Genomic DNA, 23986 nt, shown 5'->3' with positions numbered 1-23986 from the left:
AGTCGAACCCATCTTGCTAGGACCCAGCATAATCCAGAACTTGTTGAGACATAAACATATCCTCTACCCCAGGTTATTAATTCACAGAAATCAGACCACTGACCTGTTTGTAGATTCCAAACTTTTACTTTGACACCTGAAGGTGCTGCATTGGTCATGGTCAGGGAGTTGGAATGGTGTATCATTGGGGTTTCCTGAAAATCAGAGAGATGCAAAAAAGCTTTTAAAACTTACATAGTTATCTGATGTGATACTCCAGCAATTAAAAGCTCACTGCCAATGGCAAATGACATCTTTAGCAGTTTCTCCTATATGAACAGTAGCAATGATGACTGAGGAAAATGTATCAATAGTTACATGAACAAATTTTAAGCTGCCAAATTCATCAATGAGTGACATCTGTTTGCCAAGCCTGAAGGGCTCGCAACCCCCCAGGGTTGGTTCCATAATAATGAGGAATGTGCTGGACTAGACAAATAAAACTGGTACTTCAGGGCATGATAGCCTTGATTTAAAAAAAAAAAAAAAAAAAAAAAAAAATCAGTGGGGCTCTTAATGTGCAAAACATAACAAAGGGAATGTGTCTTTTAGATTTTAGTCCACAACAACTTTAAAATCCCCAAAAAAAAAAATCTTTCCTGAATAACCATTTGACATTGTTGTTTAACTGTAACCTTCTGGTGAGTCAACATATAAATCCACATGAACATATTACCTAATTACATTACATTAAGGCATTGAGATATTTAGCCTCAAATAGGAGGTTTCCTCAGGGGACACTTGCATGATCAGCTTCAGACCTGTTAATTTTCAGATTCATGGGCATTGCTGTTGGTCCCACCCTTTGAGTCTTGTGCTCTGCCATGCTGGCATCAGGAATAAAATCCTTACGTTAAAACCTTTATAAACACAAAGACCAGAACAACAAGTGCTGGGTGCTGCACTTCGGCTACAACAACCCCATGCAGAGCTACAGGCTGGGGTCGGAGTGGCTGGAGAGCAGCCAGACAGAAAGGGACCTGGGGGTACTGATTGACAGCTGCCTGAACATGAGCCAACAGTGTGCCCAGGTGGCAAAGAAGGCCAGTGGCATCCTGGCCTGCATCAAGAATAGTGTGACCAGCAGGAATAAGGAAGTCATTGTGTCCCTGTACTCAGCACTGGTTAGGCCATACTTCAAGTACTGTGTCCAGTTCTGGGCCCCTCAATTTAAGAAGGGCATTGAGATACTTGAACATGTCCAGAGAAGGGCAACAAGGCTGGGGAGAGGCCTCGAACACAAACCATGTGAGGAGAGGCTGAAGGAGCTGGGGTTGTTTAGCCTGGAGAAGAGAAGGCTCAGGGGTGACCTCATTGCTGTCTACAACTACCTAAAGGGAGGTTGTAGCCAGGAGGGGGTTGGTCTCTTCTCCCTGGCAACCAGCAGCAGAACAAGAGGACACAGTCTCAAGCTGCGCCAGGGGAGGTTTAGGCTCGAGGTGAGGAGAAAGTTCTTCATGGAGAAAGTTGTTGGCCATTGGAATGTGCTGCCCAGGGATTTGGTGGAGTCACCATCCCTGGAGGTGTTCAAGAGGGGATTGGACATGGCACTTGGTGACATGATTTAGTAGTCATAAGGTCTTGGGTGACATGTTGGACTTGATGATCCTTGAGGTCTTTTCCAACCTTATTGATTCCGTGAAATAGTCCTTCTTTGCTTTTTTGAGGAATAGTGATCAGAAGAGAAGTTCTTACCTCTTTAGGTAGTCCTTCTTTGCTTTTGGAGGAATAATGATCAGAAGAATGGTCAGGATCTGTCCACAGATATAAGGTTCTAGAAAAGGTTGGCTGTGTCCTCCACATTGTATTATTTACCATAAAAGAGAGCTGATTATAGCTGAATGATGTGTTTCCCAGAACTCAATTCAGGTATCAAAAGGTTCTTTCAAATAATTTCTTGGCACTGACTACAGTAAGTTTCTTTAGAAAAATCTCTGTTTTCTTTTCCTTGGTAGCATATAAAGGTGCCATTTCTGTCAACAGAAAATTTGCCCTTATTCAACATTTTCTCCAGAAGGGTTGTCAAGCCCTAGAACAGACTGCCCAGGGCAGTGGTGGAGTCACCATCTCTGGAGGTATTTAGAAACCCTGTAGATGTGGTTCTGAGAGACATGGTTTAGTAGTGACTTGGCAGTGGTGGGTTAATGGTTGGATATGGTGACCTTAAAGGTCTTTTCCAGCCAGAATAATTCTATGATTTGAATAAGTTCACTGAATAGCCACAAGGCTGGTTAAAGGACATGAGCACTTCTTCTATGAGGAAGGATTGAGAGAACAGGGACTGTTTAGCCTATCAAAGAGAAGGCTCAAGGTGGGTCTTATTAATGTATATAAATAACTGAAGGGAAGGTGCAAACAGGGCAAAGCCATGGCTCTTTTCAGTGGTATCAAGTGACAGGACAAGAGGCAGTGGGCACAGGAGGCTCCAGCTAAACATCAGGAAATACTTTTTAACTGTGAGGGTGACTGAACTCAGGAACAGGTTGCTGAGAGAGGTTGTGGAGTTTCCATGCTTGGAGAAAGATATTTGATGGATGGACTGCCCATTGGATAAGGAATTGGCTGGATGGTCACATCCAGACAGTGGTGCTCAAGGATGTGAAGTCCAGATGGAGAGCAGTGACAATGGTGTCTCTCAGAGGTCCACACTGAAACCTGTGCTCTTTACCACTGCTATAGATAGTGACATTGAGTGCACCAGCAGCAAGTCTGCAGACAACACCAAGCTGAGTGGTGCTGTCAATACACCAGAGGAACAGGATGATATCCAAAGGGACCTGGATACCACCATTTTTGCACCCATCCTGGAAGCAGGGGCAAGACCCTCAACCAGCCAAGGTACCACACAGAGGTATCAGTAAGGAATATATCAGAGAAATCAGTCAGCCCCAGTAAGGAAGCCCAGCCAGCACCCATGGATGATATCAGAACAGTTGTCAATTCTCTTCCTACCTAACCAGGGGGCCACCAGGCCCCCCGGCCTTTTTGGATCCCCATCACCCAGTGTGAACCACGGGGACTCACCAGTGATGAGAAGAGGATCCTCAGCCCAGATGGACTCAGCTTAGCACTTCTGCCTTTCCTGGGGGGATTATAATGGGGAATGGGCGGGGAGGGCAAAGTGGCCACACCTGGGGTGGGAGGAGACTCCAACAGAGCCCAGGTGCTCTGGGATTTGAGGGGAAAAAGGGACAGGTGGGGTGGAAAAGGGGCAGATATGGTGGGAAAGGGGAGGTGGTGGTGAAAGAAGGAGTTTTTAAAATCACTTTATTTTCCATAAATCTTCCATAATGCACAACTGCAGTTCATGGTTTGCTTTGCCTCAATGCAAAAAGAACAAACCCATCAATACTTCATAAAACAAAGCACAGTGGTGGCTATTACAATGAAACCTTTCCATAATTATCATTTTGCTTGGTGGGAAAATCTGTGCTTTTCAGATCAAAATAACAAGTTTTAACAATAACAACAACAAAATTCTCCAAGAGTGAATTTTCTCCCTGGATAACAGCAGAAAATACCAGGATGATGAAGGGATTGTAGCATATGCCCTATAAGGAGAGGCTGAGAGCCCTGTGGCTTTTTAGTCAGGAGAAGAGAAGACTGAGGGGAGATTTAATAAATGTCTATAAGTATCTGAGGGCTGGGGGTCAAGAGGGAGGGGACAGGCTCTACTCACTTGGTATAGGACAAGGGGCAATGGATAGAAACTACAGCACAAGAGGTTCCACCTCAACATCAGGAGGAACTTCACTGTGAGGGTCCCAGAGCACTGGAACAGACTTCCCAGAGAGGTTGTGGAGCCTCCTTCTCTGGAGAATTTTGAGACCCATCTGGCTGTGTTCCTGTGTGACCTGTGCTAGATTTTATGGTCCTGCTCTGGCAGGGGGTTGGACTCGATGATCTTCTGAGGTCCCTTCCAACCCCTAACATCCCGTGATCCTGTGAAGTTGAAGCTACTGTTTAGATCTCACATTTTGTTTAGGTTTGATGAGTGTCTGAGGAGGATGAAAAGCAAAAGTTATTCCTTCCAAGGATCCAAACATAACTGATGCCAATTTAAGTAGTTCCAGATCTACTTTGTATAGATGGAAACATAGGAGTAATTTAAGTGTTTTGAGAGAAATATCCACTTCTTCCCAAGCCTCCTCTCTGTTGGAGAACAGCCATCACAAACATGGAGGACACAGAGATCTGAAGATCCATAATTTATGGAAAAGGGTGGAAAACCAGGCAGATCAAACATCTGATGGGGTGGCTGTTGTCAAGCACTCAAATGTTTAACTGATTACACTTGTCAAAGGGCTGTAGGGTAGATCTGAGGGGAGAGTTTGGCCCTTAGTGTTGCTGGTTTTCATCCCATAATTTTGAGAGTGTTCTTTGTGCCTTGTTTACTGCAGAATGTGATTAGATTTTAATTTAAAAGATGAGGAATGCATCTTTCATGTGGCAAGTCTGAAGGGCCTCATAACTTTATAGTGGGGATAGGGGGCTGGGGCTGGCGCTTGTTGTGAAGTGGTGGAGAGTCCTGCTATATTGCTCATCTTAAGATGCTGTTTATAAATAGGTCCTGCTAGTCTAGAGCATAATGATTTCAATAATTTTTGCTGTATAAATAAACAGGGCATTGTGAGCTTACTTGTTCAGGAATTGTCCCTGGCTTTAGTTTTGGCCACAGATTCCCAGAGGCCTGCAACCAATCTAAGCCTGAGGAATTAAAGAAACAGTCCGTCTCTGATCTGAAGCCACCAGGAAAGAAGGGAGGGCCAGAGGGTCTGGAAGGGGAAGACAGAGATCGGGGAAGGAAGATCTTGTATGGGTCTTGTTTTTCTGGGGAAGGGGAGCCTGGAAGAGCCTCTGCCCAGCCTGCCATGGGCATGAGATTGGCCTAGGCTGGTTGGATGCAAAATGGCATCTTTGTGGTCTAGTGGGACACAGGTAGTCTGCAGAGGGGGAGACTGCTCCCAGCTGATGTGGTCTGAAGCACAGGAGGGCGAGGAAGGGCTGCTGCCTGGTTTGCCTGGACCCTGTAAGTGTGCAAACCATGTGGTAAATGGAAAAGGGCAGTGCTCTCTTGACTAACGTTGACTTACTGTAGTTTGTGCCCATTTGCCCTGTTCTCTGTTTGCTTCTGTGAATACCTCCGTGGGCACAAACTATATGACCAAGTTCCCTTCTCAGGCCTGCAGCCTCATAGCCTGCTCTGAGGATAACCAGTGTTTTAAATACTTCTTGTTTTGGCTTTGTGGACTTTTAGAAGTAAGGATTGACTTGGGAAACCATAACCCCCCCTGAGGCTTCCTTGAAGGCAGCAAATACACAGTAGATTTCTCTGAACTGCAATGTGCTTTCATTTTCTTACACAGTGCTAAAGATATGTAATTCATGTAGTAGCCCTGTGAGCAGATTCTGCCACTCCTGTGTGAAGTGTTGCATGTTTGGTGAGGAACTGCAGTAGTCTCACGTTCAGAGCTGTTTAAGGGGACAGAGACACAAAGATCTCTTAAATTCTCCAGCTGCTTCTTAAATCCTGGTCTTTCTATACCTGCAGTCTTTGCCTCCTCACTTTCCACAGCCTTTGCCATCTGTCTGTCTAACTCCTTGACTATCATCTTATTTGTCTAAGGTGTTCTCTGTAGCATGATGGAGAAAGAATGGAGAGGACCCAGTAGAGTATATAATTCCAGTCTTTGCACAGCTTCCCATTCTCACTCCTTGAGATCTTAATTGGCTTTTCTGGGTTGATATGAAACTGTCACAGTCATACCAAAATCAATGGGACTTGCCCAGTGATTTTTATCTAACCAAGAAGTGCCAAGGTGATATATTCTATGGCAAGGAGCACTGAAAATAGACTGTGAGATGGAAGAGCAATTATTCTGAATGCAGTTTCCTTGCAGCAGGAGTGAACACCAATCCTGTATCACAGGATTACAGGATCGCAGGATCAAACAGGATCGCAGGATCAAACAGGATCACAAGATCACATGGGATCACAGGATGTTAGGGGCTGGAAGGGACCTCAGGAGATCTTCGAGTACAATCCCCCTGCCACTGCAGGACCTAGTGTAGGTCACATAGGAACACATCCAGACAGATCTTGAAAATCTCCAGAGGAGACTCCACAACTTCCCTGGGGAGCCTCTTCCAGTGCACCATGACCCATACAGTAAAGAAGTTCTTCCTCGTCCTGAGGTGGAATTTCCTGTGCTGTAGTTTACCTCCATTGCCCCTTGTCCTATCACAGGGCACAAGTGAGAAGAGGCTGTGTCTTCCTTCTTGATGCCCAGACCCCATATATTTGTATACATTTATTAGATTCCCTCTCAGTCTTCTCTTCAGACTAAAAAGCCCCAGGTCTCTCAGCCTCTCTTCATAGGGCACGTACTCCAGTCCCTTAGTCATCCTTGTAGCCCTCCATTGGACTCTCTCAAGTAGATCCCTGTCCCTCTTGAACTGGGGAGTCCAGAACTGGACAAATATTCCAGGTGGGGCCTCACTAGGGCAAAGCAGAGGTGGGAGAAGAACCTCCCTCGATCTGCTGGACACACTCTTCTTAATGCACCCCAGGATACCATTGGCCTTCTTGGCCACAAGGGCACATTGCTGTACCATGGATAACTTGTTGTCCATCAGGACTCCCAGGTCCTTCTCCATGGGGCTGTGCTCTATCTCTGTATCCACCTAAGCAAACTTACATTTCTAAACTGACCAGTTCAAGAAGAGCAGACAAATAACATTCCATTGAGAAAATAAGTAAAAATACTACTAGCACCATTCAGAAAGCTGGAATTGGTACTATCTGGTCTATATCATGTCTATCAGACAAGTTTAATATATGACTAGGGATTTATTAGGATATGTTTCATCAGCTTCCTGATGAAAAATAAAAGAAAATAAAAGTGGATTTTTTTAATACATTCCCCAAATTCTTTTCAGTATCGCTAAATTTCTGGAAACATGAAGCACATAATAATTGTAAAGAGAACATGAAGTTGAATACTTCAGATATTCCATTTGCTTCACAAATTCTGCATACTTTGTATTGAGAATAAGATCTTCTTTCTTTCCTTTTAAAATTCAGTTCAGTAAATATTACAAGCCATGCATCTCCCTTTGAATTCCTGATGTTCAAGGATTAACCTCTCAATACATCATTTGTATCTGTATATCTTAAGACTTGCTTTTGTATCAAATATTGTTACGTGGAAGGTTAATGAATTATAACTAAAAGGTTGTCATTTGTAAAATTTTGTTTTAAATTATCAAAATTAAAGAAATGGTTTCTTTTTTATGTGTGTATAAAATTATTGCACTTTCCATTTAACAATTTAGCTTTCATTTTCATTATCAGAATCATAAAAAATGATTGAAGTGATATTTTCTTTTTAAAATGCAAAGTGTTTCATGCCAGAAGTTCTGAGAAATTAGATTTGCTTTTTCTATTTGCAGGTATAAAACAAATTATATCTACTTCGTTTATTTTATCTTTTTTTAACTCCTTTTTATTCTGCTCTTCAAATGTTTCCTCTGCTGTTTACAAGTGAGGAAGAAAATGACTACAATTATTTTTAGTGAAACAAAGAGAGGGAGTAAGGAAGTTCAGATGAAAAGTTGTATTTGTAAAGGCAGAATAGAGAAGCAATTCACATTAATTCAAAGCAGAGTCCCTTTATTAGATTATGGGCTGATTGTGTTTACAAATACACTGCCAGGAGGGTTTTAATTTTGGGGCAATTTCATTGTTCATAGATATATATCTATATATAGATATATATCTATGAAATTATGTGGTTATGTGTTTTAAATGAGATACAGCTCCTTGCTGTTTAATGTAATATATGCTTCCATTTTATGACATAGCACAAAAGCAGAGCAATTTTAGAACAACTTAGCTGAAATATCATCATAAATGAAAGATGTAAACAATGTTATGTTTATGGACACAGTTTAAATTTGAGTTCATTGGAACTTGGTGATCTCTTTATGTAACAAGGATGGACTTTATTATGAAAGTACAATCAAGTTGCACTACTACTTTGATTTCAGGCATTTCAGCTTTTCAGCATTTCAGCAGCTACTACAACAGGATAAACACAAGAGTTTACATGCTGAGACAGACCAGAGCTCCTTCTAGCCCAGTATTGTCTCTCTAACAGGAGTCAATGGTGCATGTCCATGACCAGGTAGTGAGGTGGATTGTGAATTGGTTGAAGGAAAGAAGTCAGAGACTTGTGGTCAACGGGATGGAGTCTAGTTGGGGGCCTGTACATAGTGGAGTCCCTTAGGGACCAGTACTGGGACCAGTACTATTCAATATATTCATCAACAATCTGGACAAAGGAACAGAGTGCACAGTCAGCAGGTTTGCTGATGACACAAAACTGCCAGAGTGGCTGACACATCAGAAGGCTGTGCTGCCATTCAGATAGACTTAGACAGACTGGAGAGCTGGACAGGGGGAAATTTAAAGAAATTCGACAAGGGCAAGTGTAGTGCACCTGGGATATAGGTTGGGGACTGACATGTTGGAGAGCAATGAAGGGGAAAAGGACCTGGGGGTCCTAGTGGAAGGAAGGTTGACCATGAGCCATCAATGTGCTTTTGTGGCCAAGAAGGCCAATGTCGTTCTGGGGTGTATTAGAAGGGGTGGGGTTAGCAGGTCAAGAGAGGTTCTTCTCCCCCTCTACTCTGCCCTGGTGAGGCTACATCTGGAATACTGTGTCCAGTTCTGGGCCCCTCAGTTCAAGAACGACAGGGAACTGCTTGAAAGAGTCCACTCCCTTAGTCACCATAAAGGTGAACTTTGTGGTGACTAAGAGAGTGGAACATCTTCCTTGTGAGGAGAGACTGAGGCAGATGGCTCTCTTTAATTTGGAGAGGAGGAGACTAAGGGGTGACCTCATTAATGTTGCTAAATATGTAAAGCATGAGTGCCAAGAGGATGGAATCAGGCTCTTCTCAATGATTCCCAATGACAGGACAAGGGGCAATGGGTGGGAGTTGAGGTATAGGAAGTTTCATGGAAACATGATGAAAAATTTTTTCACTGTGAGGGTGATGGAACTCTGGAACAGGCTGCCCAGGGAAGTTGTGGAGTCTCCCTCTCTGGAGATATTCAAAACCTGCCTGGATGCATTCCTGTGTGATCTGGTATAGGTGATCCTGCTCTGGAAGGGGGGTTGGACTAGGTGATCTTTTGAAGTCCCTTCCATCCCTTAACATTCTGTGATTCTGTCATTAATTCTGTGATTCTGTGAAAAAAGTAAGAAAACAGGAAGATACAGAATGATTTTTCCCCCAGTATACCCTCCCAGGTTCATGCAACCTGCAATTTAACTACTTCTTGGGACAGGGATTTTGACTAGGTACCAAAAAAACCCAAACAGTCCAAAAATGTCCTATCTGGACATTTTTATCCTTCTGGATAATTTCCTACAGAAATTAGTTCCAGAGTTAAATTTGTGTTTTGTTAAGACTTGTTGTTGTTCATTGATCTCTCCTTCCCTCCCTACATTTGAGAGGGTCTATAGTATGCCAACATTGTGCTTAAGAAGGCAATCCTCTTCTTAAATGGTGTTCAGTATGCAATCAAGGTTACATAAGCCACTGGGATAGCACATCCTTGCAACAAATAAGGCATTTTTTACATATCAGTGTGTAGGTAAAATGTGAGCACATAGCCACAACTGCTGAAACAATAATGTGGCTGGAAGGGGTGGGAATTGAGTATAGGATTGCCTATAGCTTCCTATTGAGTCATCAATTATAAACTAAGCTGTAACATGCAATTCCATAGTCTTTTCACAATCCCATTAATGTCATTCAGTGTTTAGGGTGTTCATCTATCTGCTACTGTAAGGACACTGATTTACTGGGAAAGGCTTTTACTGTAAACTTGGAGGGTTCTTATTTCATCACTGACAACTATTTCCTGGAAAAACTAGAAGAAAATAACCTGTGCCTTGGTTTCATCATTTTTAATCATTTGTAGAGAACTTCTACAGAAATATACTGAAGGACTAGACTGAAAACTCTGCTTATGAACATATTACTGGGGTTGTTTTAATCCCTGTGTGGATAAAACCGTAGTCCAAACAAATCTGACCTAAAACCACAGTTCTCGATGCCTATGAACTTCTACACCTGTGTTTTCCATGTGTATATCCATTGCTTACAGATGTATCATTGTTGATAGCAACAGTTTTTAAAAGTTTCTACATATGTTATGATAAAATGGGTTTAATATTATGAATGTAACAGAAAGGTTTTTGTTGTTTGTCAGTGCTATAGTCTTTGCAAAAGTTTCCTAGTAATTTGATTGTTGTTGTTACTTTAATTATTATTACATTTATTATTTTTAATTAGGATTGGTCCATCCACAAAGCCTCTTTGACAAGTTAATAATTGTTGCATTTACTCTAAGCATGTTTTCCACTTCTTTTGAATACCTTGAAAAGTGTTTCTGCCTTTTCATAATCTTTCCTACTTCCTCCTCCTTCTCCATTTTGGGCACTTTTTGACCTCATAATCTGTCCATGCATGACATCACAATCTGTTGCCATGGAAAGGACCATAATATCAAACAAGTAAGATGGCCAAAGGTTGCCTTGCAGAAGAGAGATAGAGATTTCATAGGAAAAATCCATTAATACTTAAATATAGTGCAATGGGAAATACTATCCTATCTTTACCCAAATCAGTTACATAATTTTAAAAGAAAGCACTCAAGTCAGCTGAGCTCTTATCTCCTGTCAGAATCCTCTATTTTCAGAGGTAATTGAAGTTTTATAAATATGTGTTTATATATATAAACACAATTTAAACTGTGCATGCTACAATATCCACTGCAATCCACTGACTCTTTCTCTTCACATTCAAAATGAAATGTGAGAATTCAATCTGATAGCTTTGCAACAATCCTGAATCTAGCATAGATTTGCTGAGTGACCCACATGCTCTGTGAAATGGTAGGCTTGTTGCTATCAAAAACTAAATTAAATCAGTGCTTAAGAATGTAAGCAGTGTACTAAGCTGATTCTAGGTTTCCAGCACTGCACCCTTTCAGAGTAAGTTGTGGGACGAGACCAAAATAATTCACTCCTGCAATGAGGAAGAAAGAGAGAAATGAGACACAAGAAAAGTCACACAAGGTCAGACTCACTGCTCTTTCTCCTTCTAGGGGGGTGGGATTGCTTGGGGCAATGATTTCTGCCTCAAGCAGGGCTCCCACTTGCCCCTATCACCTGCGTACCACGCACCTCAATGCAGCTGCATCAGTCATTCTGACTTTCTAAGACTGTGGTATAAGCAAAATAGGGAGCAGGGCTGTGGCTATTTTTCCTTTCTAGAAATTTGCTGCCCAAGTTAGTTGCTTGTTTTGGTTATGCCTAGAGCTGATCCCATACGCATAGCAATTACCCTTTATTATGCCTTTGAAATTGGGCATATAGAAGTAGCTCTGCTTTAATGGTTGAAATATTTTATAGTCCATAGGTGTGGCTGTTTGTGTTTATGTTCCTAATTTGTAGTTTGCATCTTCACTGGAGTACTAGACCTTCAATGAGCACCAGGCCATAAAGAAAACTTGTCTTTTCCGTTTGTTGAAGTTCTATAGTGATAATAATAATAAAAATCTTTAAAGAGAAAAACTACCTTCTCTTTGTATTTATCAAACTCAGAATGGTTATCTTTGTACACCATCAGGCCTGCAAATGGTTGACGGGATTTTCTTCAGGCTTTTGGATAATTTTTCCTGGAAGAAAATAAGAATGAGAAGATTCCTGCATCAAAGCCTCAAACAAATTAGGGCTGTCTAAAGGCAAAGTATTACTGCTGAAATACTTTATAATTTTTCAGTGGCATTAAGAAAGCTGAGTTTATCAAGATTTGGACACCCTATATGTTATGTGCCTTACCTCTACACATTAAACTAGCAATCATCTATATTTTCTTTATAAAATAATTTTTGCAGTTGATGTAACTAGACTATGCCTGATGTTGGCAAGGATGAAAAATACATCACTGCTTGTATCTCCAAGGTAAATTATTCTTCAGGGAAGTGTGCCTCTGGGGAATATTTTTTTCTAGGAGACCTATGAACAATGAGAGATTTTCCACAGGGAATGCCCACAGGGTAAAGTGTACTTCAAAGAGAGAGATCCAAGATGAAATGAGATTCTTCAAAGGCCAGCTCTACTTCCCCTCTCAACAAGACAAATGACTTCAAAGGAGAACCCACCAAGGTTGTAAATAACTTTTCCCCATAATACAAAAACCTTATTGAAGGCAAGTTCTCTCAGTAATGTGATATTTTTAAAGAAATCACCCATGGCCAGGTGAGGTCTAAATGCATCCAACGACCATCAATATAAAACATTTCTACTCCTTAAGTAAATGTATGACCATCTAGAGATCTTAGGGAGTCGAAATGCGCACTGTTCATTTCCTTCTCACTTACGTAAAATTATAGTAGGATTTAAAACTTACAGGTCTGTTGACCTAAGGAACCACAAAAATCTAGCAATGGCTTTACGGACCCTAGGGACCGTTTATATCCAGCGTAGTTTATCAAGTTAGCTACAGACCAAAGGGATGAAGAGGACCCTGTATTTACACAGGATAAGCATTTCACAGCAGCTATGTAATTGAAGTCTTTCAGACTCAAAACTGCATTACAGCAGTATCAATGAAAAGCAAGTATTGTTAATGACTGATAAGGATGTTTCACTAGATCAGCATCTTATAGAAAGAGAGTGTCTGCAGGTGTGTCTTTGTACAGAAAGTGAATTTAAAAGACAATCATAGAATTATAAAATGATGGACCAATTCAAGTTAGAAAGGTCTTTAGAGGGCTCTAGACCAACACTGAGCTCAGAGCAGAGCCACTGAATTCAAACCTGGTTTCTCAGAATTTTATCCAGCTTGTTCTTGAAAACCTCAAGGGATAGAGTTGTGTTGTCTCTTTGTTGACTCTTGTTCATCCTGCTATACTTTGCTGTGGAGGCTGGCTCTATCTTCCAATAACCTTTACAGTGGGATTAGTTTCCCCTTACATCATCTTTTCTCCGGGCTAAACAACAGCACTGGAACAAGAAGAGAGGAGAAAACAGCACCAACAGAGACCCAAAATAACCCTGGTGTTACAGAGAGTCCTAAGTGAAGAAAACAATTACTGAGCCTGTTGTCAGCGAGACAAATGGTAGGGATCCAGGTAAAGGTATCCCTTGGAATAATCCAGTTAAATTTGGTAGTAAGCCTGAAAATAATCCTCTCAATATGCACCAGAAAGATCCTAGTAATTTTTGTCTACTCTCAGAGATCTACTGTACAAGAAATTAAGGCTGATTTAACCAGGTCTATCATAAAGAAATAGTCCCCCATTACTCACCATTCACAGCCTCACACATGCACTCTAATGGAAAGAAGCCATACCCAGTGGCACCAGACTATTGATATTTCTACCCTGTTGTTTAAGTAATGCACAACATTTAATATGTCAAATGGCATGACTGTTAAAACCCCCAACTAATTACTGCATACTTTTCTCAAAATCAATGATGTCGCTCAGAAATAGCCTGAACAAACAAGGGGGGTTGTATGCACTGAGTGAGAGGCAATGCTGCACTTAGTGCTGGAGGTCTGGAAGAGTCTTAGAAGCTCAACTGGTTTTAGCATGATTTGCTGAGGAAGGGAAATTATGATTACACTATGTGTATTTGTGATCAGTACATCAGCATGTTTAGCACTTGTTGATGAAAATCAAGCAAATTTGACAGGCAAAGATCTCAAATATATCAAGTTCTTGCAGATTTTATGAAAATTGACAGCTGTGCAGTGCAGAGAGAAGCTACTAACTTTCCCAGCCCACATTAAGGGAAGACATACTGTGTAGATCAACCATTGCTTGACCTCAGAGAGTCCATACTGGATCTTCTGATTTGCAGATGTGTTCTGTAGCTCATAGAAGAAAATGGCTAAATTTAGGTCGATTGACTCCAGTCTGAATGCTTGTTAGGCTGAAAAAGTTCTGGCTAGGAAAACAATGCATTGTGATGCAGTAATTATCTGTCACAAATATTTGAAGCCAAATATTGTCTATTTTTACAAAAGCTCATCAATTCGCTGACATGATTAACCTTTAATCTTTTGTGTGGCTATTTATGAAACCATCTATAAAAATACCACTAAACTTGGAAGCCTGACCTTTGGAAGGAAAAACTTAGATGCAGATTAATCATGCAGTCCTCTGAGAGTTTTGCTCTCAAATGCAGCTGAACTGTAGAACTGAAGTTTCCCCCTAAATTGCCTGAGCACAACAAACTTGTATCTCAAGCAGGTGAATTGTAGCAATGTTATGAATGAATGCAAAATAGCTCTCATGATATCAGCTCAATTCTGATTCTGTTAAGAGGTGTATATGCTGTGCGGCCAATTATACATGACAGTCCACCGTGAAAGACTTTGCAAGGTAGACATGACCATCCCTAGGTGCATGCCTATTTTTTGTAATAATTTAATCAGATGATTAAATGAATGCAACTGTGCTTATTCAGTTATGTACACTGCTGAATTTTGCTGTGTGTCTAAAACCAAGCCTGGTTCCTGTGAAATGGCATGATGGATATCATCCTTGGATTTTGTTTTGACCGTTAAGTCATAGTGCAAAAGGGAAACTTTGCTTTTAATAATGTAAACTCTCCTAGCACAGCTTCAATGTGTGCTTTCTGAAGTTCGACAATCAATGCATTCTGTGCATGTATAAAATATATGTTTCATTTAAATATCCTGTCAAATTTTGTACAATGATCTTACTGGAATTATCAAGAAAGTATTCAGGGGTCTTTTCATGCATGTTTAGTGTAAGACATTATTTAGATAACCAAGTTAGAACTACTTTTTCTTGTCTTTTCTGGAATGACAATCATGATTCTTAATTTAGAAATCCTTAGCCCTTACTGTTGTAATGGAACTAAACAATCATGAGAGCCAGAACTGACAATAATATTCAGGACAAGATACCTGAATCAGAACATGAGCACCTTTATTACTTCTAGATTTCACTAAAATTGCACCTGCTGTTTATGGACATTGAATGGAACTACTCTTACTAAACAGAATGCTAAAACCTGAAAGCTTCACATGCACTTTCTTTATGCCATGCATCCTAAAAATTGAAAAATATTCATAGCAATAATAAGTGGTAAATCTAAGTTGTAACTTTGATTATTATGTTTTCATCTTTACTCTCCCTTGTTTGAAGCTTTATACCCAAAAGATATCTAACTAATCATCAGGTATTATTTTCCACTTTCAGCCATTTATGAAAAAAAGAACTCAAATGAAATGAACTCATGGATGGAAATAGCTACTAGTGCAGTACCATCAGTGAATAACCATTGCAATTTATTCAGCAAGCTGAAAGCTGTGCAGTGAAGTTGCCTCTAAAAACTTGTGGGTTTGCTGCAAAGGCCTCTGGGGCAAAAGACATATTCTGTGCAGCTTGCTACAATGTTGACCACATCCGAGTAGGCTTCATCTGCTCGTGTACCTGAAACCAGCTGCAGCATGTCAGCACTAACTTCATGTTCAAACTGCTGGCTTTGCATATGTGGTTCATTTTTGACAGGGCTCATTTGTGCAAGGTCTCCAGATCTCTGCTTTCTGTTTCTCATGTGTAACAGTCAGCTGGTCACTTTGTAGCCTTATTTGTGAATGTAAGATCTGGGGCTGAGCATTTCTGGCTCTGAACATCCCTGTCTGAAATATTTTCAGGATTAAAGATTTACGTTTCTGATTAAAATCCTGTAGAGAGTTTTAAACTGATAAGAAAGGTTTTTTTGTATGTTACTGGAAGACAGAACACTTCAACAGTGTTATGGTTTTTCTCTTGTTGATCTGTGCGAGGTACCTGGCACAAGCAGTCTACACAATTACAGGGGTGCGTATGTGTATGAGTGTGTTTGTGACAGCTGGAGCTCAGCTTCTGGGCTTGGAGCATTTGGGTTGAGTGAGTTGCAAGCTGATGACAACCTCGGTAGCAAGAGAAGAAAAGAATGTATGCTATGTAATGAAAATTCTGCTAGAATGTACCTGTGGTTTTTTTCACACCAGCTGAGTGACTTTGTTGTATGTCTGACCAGAGGTCATCCATGTCAGTTACATGCTATTTTAAAATGATGCTTATTTCCTGAGAGTGCTCACTTCATTTTCCTCAAAATAGACTGCATGAAAATCATGTGTTTTAAAAATAATAAGAGTAAATATTTATTTATGTCTTTATGTATTTATTTATTTTCTGATTGTTACCTTGTGGTTTCTGAGTTTTGCACTGTAAGTGGGACACATATGAAATAATGAAACTTAGACTTTCACACAGTGTCTTGACTTAATGAGATAAAACTGCATCTAAATATTTGATGCTGCAGAACTTGTGATGTGGAAGTATAGCTTGGGTGCACGGAGGTAAAGAGGGTTCATAGAGGCTATGAAAATTATTCTGTGCTTCACAAAGTTCAAAACAAAAAAATTAATAGAGGCAGTTTTAGCTTACATACAACTGCTTCAACACAGAAGTACTTTAAGATGACCTTTTTCACACATAGGAGGAACAAAATAAAAATGTTTATTTCTGAGAGTTCATGTTGGGGGCAATTGTAAACAGAAGGCATACACATGATATTCAAGAGGAAAACATATTTTAGTTACAAATAATTAGTGATTCCTACGATACACTAAGGCAAAATCCTGCCTGTCACTGAAAAACAGGTAGATCTACATAGCAGTATGGTAGCTTCTGAGTTGTTAATTTTTCGATTAAGGGCAGGAAGCAGTGAAAGATGTATCCAGATTAAATTATTTTATATTTGTTTATTCATTTTCCATTCTGATTATGTTGTAAGACCAATTGGAATTTGAAAGGTTTGAGCTGTAAACCCATAAAGAGGAATCTCCAATGCCTTACTGTGGTCAGGACAAGGGAACCATGGACTATGGATAAAATGGGATCTCAAAGAAACATCTTGCCCATATCAGCAAAAAGGTACAAACCATCAAGAACTGAAAAGCAGCCAAACATTTTTCAGTCTCTTGGCTTCTCCTCCAATTTTCCTCTCCACTTACTGCCCAATCCGTATTCTATTTAGTTTCCAAAATCTCACATTATCACAGCCTGAGGCTTTAGGGTTGCAGTGTATGCTGGGAAACTTGTTTCAGTAAATCTTAATTCAAAAGCTGACCACATCTTGAACAGGACAGAGCATTGCCTGGCTAACAGATGTAATACATGAATGTTGGCTGTGGTTTTGGTACAGCCATATGTAATATCTTACATGTTTCTGCTTTCTGTTCCACAGAGTGCCTGTGCAACTGGAATATTTTGTACAAAAATTTTCACTATTTTTTTTAGTTTTCTTGTATCTGAATTTTTTTAAAATCAGTTTGAGTGTTTATAGTGGTTGGTATGTCTGTCCTAAAAGCAGCAAGGGAGATGAGAATTCCTAAATCTTACTCCAAAGTTTTGTGTTTAGCTTGGATTTTTATGCTGCGCATCAATCAAGTAAAACAGCATTTTACTTACTCAGATGAATTAAATGGAAGATGTGTGACCTTGTGTGGCTGTACAAGTGAATTTATCAAAGTATATTTTAGCAAGTCTGTATATACCAATGTATACATACAGCTCAAAAATAGATCTCCTTCCATTTTTGATCTCTCTTTTTATTTATTTGTCTAACTGTCATTGTTTTGTAAAAATGATGTTTCAGCAAAGCATTTTAGTAGGTGCTTAAATTTAAACCTGTAAGACCTGGTCACTGAATTGAAATGGTAGCGCTTACTTATTAATTTCTCTAAATTGGTGGGTCAAGAAGGGTATTTGAAAAGGCCTGATTCGGTCTTGTAATTTTTTGTTACCCAGAGATGGGACTGGAGGAGGTGGCAGAACAAAAACATTTCAAGTTTGTATCTATAGGAAAAAATCTCAGACCTAAACTACCAGAGGTCTTCAGTGAAATGTGCCTTATTTTTAGACTGATTTGTACAAGTCATACCATTGATGAGACTGGTTTTATTCCTGCAACCTGAATAAAAGGAAGGGTACAGATCACAGTAATAACATATGATCTATTATAAGTAAAGTCAGGATGTTAAATAGTAAAAAAATTCCCTGCCTTAGAGCCCATCAAAAACCTTCTTCTGTTTTTTGAACATGATGTCTTGAAATCAAACAAAGCATGATTTTTAGGGCACTACTGGAGCTACACAGGTAACTGTAGAAGCATTCCTTTGAGAGCTAAATAGGTCAGAGAAAATCTATTTTGCCTGAAAATCATATTGACACTCTTATTTTTTTTGTGCAGGGATGAACTGTGTTTCCCATAGGGTTACAGTGTGGCCCCCACAAAATATTTTAAGTTAGTTTAGGTTAGGAGTGGTCAGTAAGGATGCTCAATATTAACTTGCTAGTAAGAGTTCCTGTAAAGCAATACCAGAGAAGGTAATTTTCTCTCTCATCAATATTTTAAAATTATTTTAATTTATATTATTCTTGCCTCAGTTCTGGTATGATAATCACTGGTATATCATTTTGTTACTGTAAATTTGATTTCAGATGCTGATTGAAATGAAGTATGACTAAATCTTGAAGAATTTTTTTGATTGCAATTTTGGTCCTCTTTATTTGCACAGGTATATATATCATAGCCAGAAAAATTTGCTTTAAAATACAGAAAACAGAGATATGGAAGTATAGAGGAGGACAGAAATTTAAAATGGGAAAGGTAGGGAAAACTTTGTGAGATAAAAATAAAAATTAAACTAACTGTGATACATAAAACAAAAGGAAATTGATCAGTATGAACCAGAGTAAATGGAAATGCAACGAAATCTAGATAGATGACAGGAAGCCTGAAGGAAGCCTGGAGAAAGAAAACTGTAAGAAAAGGATATCAGGGGAAAAAAATGATAGAGTGAGAGATGATGAAATCTATGAGCACACCAAAGAAATGTTTTGTTTTCTGGGTTTTGTTTTGGTTCTTGGATTTTTCTGTTTGTTTGTTTCTTTGTTTTAACTTAACATCAGCAAAAAGGTACATTTTAAAAAATTGGTTTTGTTTGTGTGTTTGTTCATTTTAACTTTACTTAACAGCAGCAAAAGGGACATTTAAAAACATTTGTTATTCTCTGTTTAAAAATGTAGGACTCTGGCTTGTGGTAAATGGCCACCATGCACTTGTGGAAATAAATTCTGCTTTCGACACCTTGACTTGCTTGGGTTGAAAAAAAATTGCCAATCATTGTAATCTTGATTCATGAAAACATGATCTGGGGAGAAATTAAACTCCATGAATGAAAACACACACACACACACACACATATACATGTACTCATGTTTTTTCTTCAGACTGTAAGAACATATTGCCTAAGTGGTGTGTAACAATTTAAATTAATTTAGCCAGCTTTAATAAGGTATTGCCAACTGCTTTTGTTGTAAATAAATATTTAAAGATCAATTTTTCTATACAATCAAAGCTTAGCAATAAATCATTTCAATATGCCAAGATTCCTTTCATCTCTCTGTCTTCTCCCCCCCCTTGTCCTTCCATGAGTGGTTAGCTATTAAAGATAAAATGGTTTTAATTGTTAATATAATAGATCCCTCTGCATGATCATTCTAAGTGGGCCTAATCCTCTGCTTTTCTTATGGTATTGCAATATCCTACTGTGGGAATGGAAGGGATGACACAAAGGATTATGACTACTGGGTATGGAAAGGGAAGGCCAGAAAGTTACTCTTTCCACAGAAGTGCTTAATAAACATTAAGGTTTCACACACAGGCTGATAGGGAAAAAAGGCACACAAAATAAGCCTCTTTAGAATAATGTTTTCCACTGCAATTTTACTGAAAACACAAATTAATTAAAACACACACACACACACAGAACAGCCTACTTTTGAGTTCTAACTATGAGACAAGGCAATACTGTATGCATGCAAACTGTAAGAAATAATTTATAGGACAAATTCCCTACAAGACTGTTCAGGGAAAGGGAGAAAAAAAATCCCACCCTAAAAGAAAGAGAGAGAAAAAAAAGACCTGGCTCTTGACACTAAAGGCTTAACATCAAATGCGGCCAGAAATCCATTTTCACAGTTTTATTGCCCATTCTGGACGCTTCATTTCAAAGGGAAAGAATTTGAATTCAGACACATAAAATTCCCTTTGTTCTCTTGCCCTCCAGCCTTTGGTGCCAGTGTGGACGGTCCTATAGGGAAAGGTTGAGATCAAAAAAAAAATTTGCAGCTTAGATACCTGGCCCCAAATGATGCCCCTTGGCATTCTTAATTAAACCAGCTTTGCAATAGATTGACAATGCACTGTCAATTATAACCATTTATATTAACAAACAGAGCATTTCTAACATTTTGGAAATAACAGAACTTCAGTAGACTTGGGGGGGAAAAAAGAGCTATAAAATTATACCACACGATGATCGCATACAATACAGTGCCTTGGATTTTAGGTCACATAATATCTTATCTTAATATTGGGTAAAGCTGATGTGATTTTGCATATCTATCCTCATCTGAAAGGACATTTCCAGTTAGGTTTATGTGGGTTGTTTGTTATTTTCCTGTCGTCTTCAAAACAGAAGTTGAGCATACTGCAAGGGGATGTGAAGGAAGGGATATTGCATCCCTGTGATGGAGGGAACCTTCGTTATAGAGAAAGGGCCTGATCCAGAGTGTACTGCAGTGAAGGGAGGTATTCCTATTGATCTCAGTAGGCTTTGGACCAGTACCTGCAGAGATTATTTTCACTGTGAGTTCTGAGGTACTTTTGATATTAAAAATCTGCACAGGCATATTTATGAAAGGAAGATATCTCCTTTGATAGAAAATGACATCTCAACTTGTACTGATGAATAAGGTACTTTCTGCTTTCTACAGTGTTATTTCTTTATGTTTTAGCCTCATGCCTCTTTATATTCCAGTTAATTTGGAATAGATACAGATCAGCTCTCAGGCTTCAGAGTGTAAATTGATCACCTGGAGAGGTCAGGAAGGCGTTTTTTCCTCTCCACATATAGCACTGCACAAGAGATTAGAGGTCTGTATAACAATGTCTGTATTTCCACTTTCTGTGGAGTTTATAGCAATTTTTCCCTTTCTTCTTTTTGGAACCCACTGACTGATATTCATTTTCCTTTAGTGGCTGATGCATGACTTTTGCTTCAAACATTCATGTAAGTTGATTTAGATTTTCCTGCATGAAATAAAGCTCTTCCATTGGATGTTAGTATAGGAGAGCAAATGAGTTTCATGTTGGCAGACTGTGTTCTTGTTTGATGCCAATTAATGCATACTTCTCTGTTAAAGATACATATATGGCCAATTTTAATTGTTTGGTTTGATTTATAGACATACTGTCACTGTAGTAGTTAAACAGAAATTTATTGCTAACCTTGAAAAAAAACATATTGTTTTGCATAAACTACTCATAGATCAGGCAACTTCACTTTAAATTCTTATGCTATTTTAAAATGTTGTTGTAACTGGGAAATACTGATCAACTGTTGCAGATTTCATCATGATTAGTAAACTTTTCTAAGCCTTTGCATTTCATTTGGAATTTTTGACATTTCTCTCTACTGAACAATTCCCAAGTTTCTGAGCATTAAAGATCTCACAGACATGCTAGCAATCCATTTGTCCAGAACCAGGAGGTGAGCTTAAAAGATAAAAAAGAAGCTAAAAAAATATTGTGACCTGATCTGAATTGTGGAAGAATCAGGACCTGAAATCTAAGAACTGGCCTTCAGAATGACCTGCCATAGGCCCTTCAGAAATTATTCTTGTGAACTGAGATCAAGAGTTTCCAAGTCAGAACCCATCCACCAACTGTTATACAGAAAAGAAGATGGCATCTCATTTGGTGAGGTCCCTTTTGAAACATGTCCTAAAGGCATCCTGAAATGCAGCACATTGAACTACAGCTGGAAGTGAATGGGGTGGGATGTGTGTCTATGTGAGATTTTAAACCCAGATATTCTGCAGTTGTTTATGTCACCATAGCGGCAAGTATCTGGAATGTGCATTTGCTGGAGCTCCTAAATAAATGCAAAACTGACCTCATTACAGTAGTTGATCTGTAGCAGAGATCTCTTGACTAGCTTTAGACATTAGCATAAGATCAAATACAGATCCATGCTGTTGCTGCTGCAGTCAGAGGAACATTCTGAAACTCTTTCCCTTCATCTTTTCCACTTCTGTCTTTCTCTTAAACTGTTCTTAGCTTTCAACTCTTCATTCTTTAAACTATTTTATTTCTTCTTCCTACAAATGTATGTTCAATGCAGGGTATATTAAATCTTGCCTGCAGAGCCAGCCATTTCCTCTAAACATGCCCTGTGAGGGCAGTCATTGAACTCTGCAAAGTATCCCTCTCTCAGCCTCAAATCTCATAGCACTGGCAAGCTTGTACATCAGGCTATCCTCTTTTTTTCAGTATCACTAGACACAATCATGATTTCCACTCTGCTTTATAGTTCTTATGTGGTCCTTGTCACTCTGTTGTAGAATGTCTTCAACCAGACTACATCTTTCTTCCAAATCAGCAGTGCCTATCAGTAGGGAATCATGGAATCATAGAATGCTTTATGTTAGATGGGACCTATAAAAGTCATCTTGTCCAACCTCTGTGCAGTGAGCAGACACATCTTTAACTAGATCAGGTGCTCAGAAACATGTCCAACCTCACCTCGAATGTTTATTTGATCTCTTGGGGCAAACTGTTCCAGAATTTCACCACCCTCAATTTTAAAAATTATCTTCCTTTTATCTGTTTTAAATTTACCCTCTTTTAGTTTAAAACCATTGCCTCTTGTCCTGCTGCAACAGGCCTTGCTAAAAAGATCGTCCCCATCTTTCTTGTAGGCCACCTCTAAGTACTGAGAGGCCACAATTAAGTACCCCCCCATAGATTTCTCTTCTGCAGGCTGAACGCTCTCAGCCTGTCCTCACAGGAGAGGTGCTCCAGCCCTCAGATCACTTTTGCAGCCTTCCTTTGGACCTGCTCTAACACATTAATGTCCTTCTTGTTCTGAGGGCTCCAGGCCTGGACACAGTATTCCAGGTGATAGAGGGCTAGAATCACCTCCCTTGACCTGCTGACCACAATTCTTTTGATGCAGCCCAGGACGCAGTTGGCCTTCCGGTCTGCAAGAGCACATAATAAGTTCATTCCATCTTTTCATCCACCAATACACCCATGTACTTCTCCACAGGGTTGCTCACAATCACATAATTCCTCAACATGTATTGATACCCAGGATTGCCATGACTCCAGTGTGGGATCTTATTGAACTGCATGAGGTTCACACGGGCTCACTTCTAAAGCTTGCCCAGGTCCTTCTGGATGATATCCTGTCCCTCTGGTGTGTTAGCTGCATTGCTCAGCTTGGCATTGTCTTCAAACTTGCTAAGAGTGCACTCCAACCTGCTGTTTATGTCATTAATGAAGATATTTAACAGTGTACTCGTCCCAGTACAAAGTCTCAAGGGGCACTGTTTGTCATTGGTTTCCATCTGGGATGCGACCATCCAACCAATTCATTATCCACTGAGCATTCCACCCATCAAGAGAGAAGGATGCTGTGGGGGACTGTGTCAAAGGCTTTAACAGAAGTCCAGATAGATGACATCCATAGCTCTTCCTCTGTCTGCTGATGTAGTCACTCCATCATAGAAAGCCAGGAGATTGGTCAGGCAGGACTTGCCCTTGGTAAAGCTGTGCTGGCTGTCTTGAATCACATACCTGTTCTCTGTGTCTGTTAGCCTAGCTTCTAGGAGGATCTCTTCTATGATCTGCCCAGTCACAAACGTGAGGCTGACAGGTTGATAGTTCCCAGGGTCCTCCTTTCTATCCTTTAGAAAACAGATGGACAC

Source organism: Indicator indicator, chromosome 4 (assembly GCF_027791375.1).
Source record: "Indicator indicator isolate 239-I01 chromosome 4, UM_Iind_1.1, whole genome shotgun sequence".
NCBI classification, from domain to species: domain Eukaryota; kingdom Metazoa; phylum Chordata; class Aves; order Piciformes; family Indicatoridae; genus Indicator; species Indicator indicator.
The sequence above is the reverse complement of the archived record's forward strand: the minus strand, read 5'-3'. Positions refer to the sequence as shown.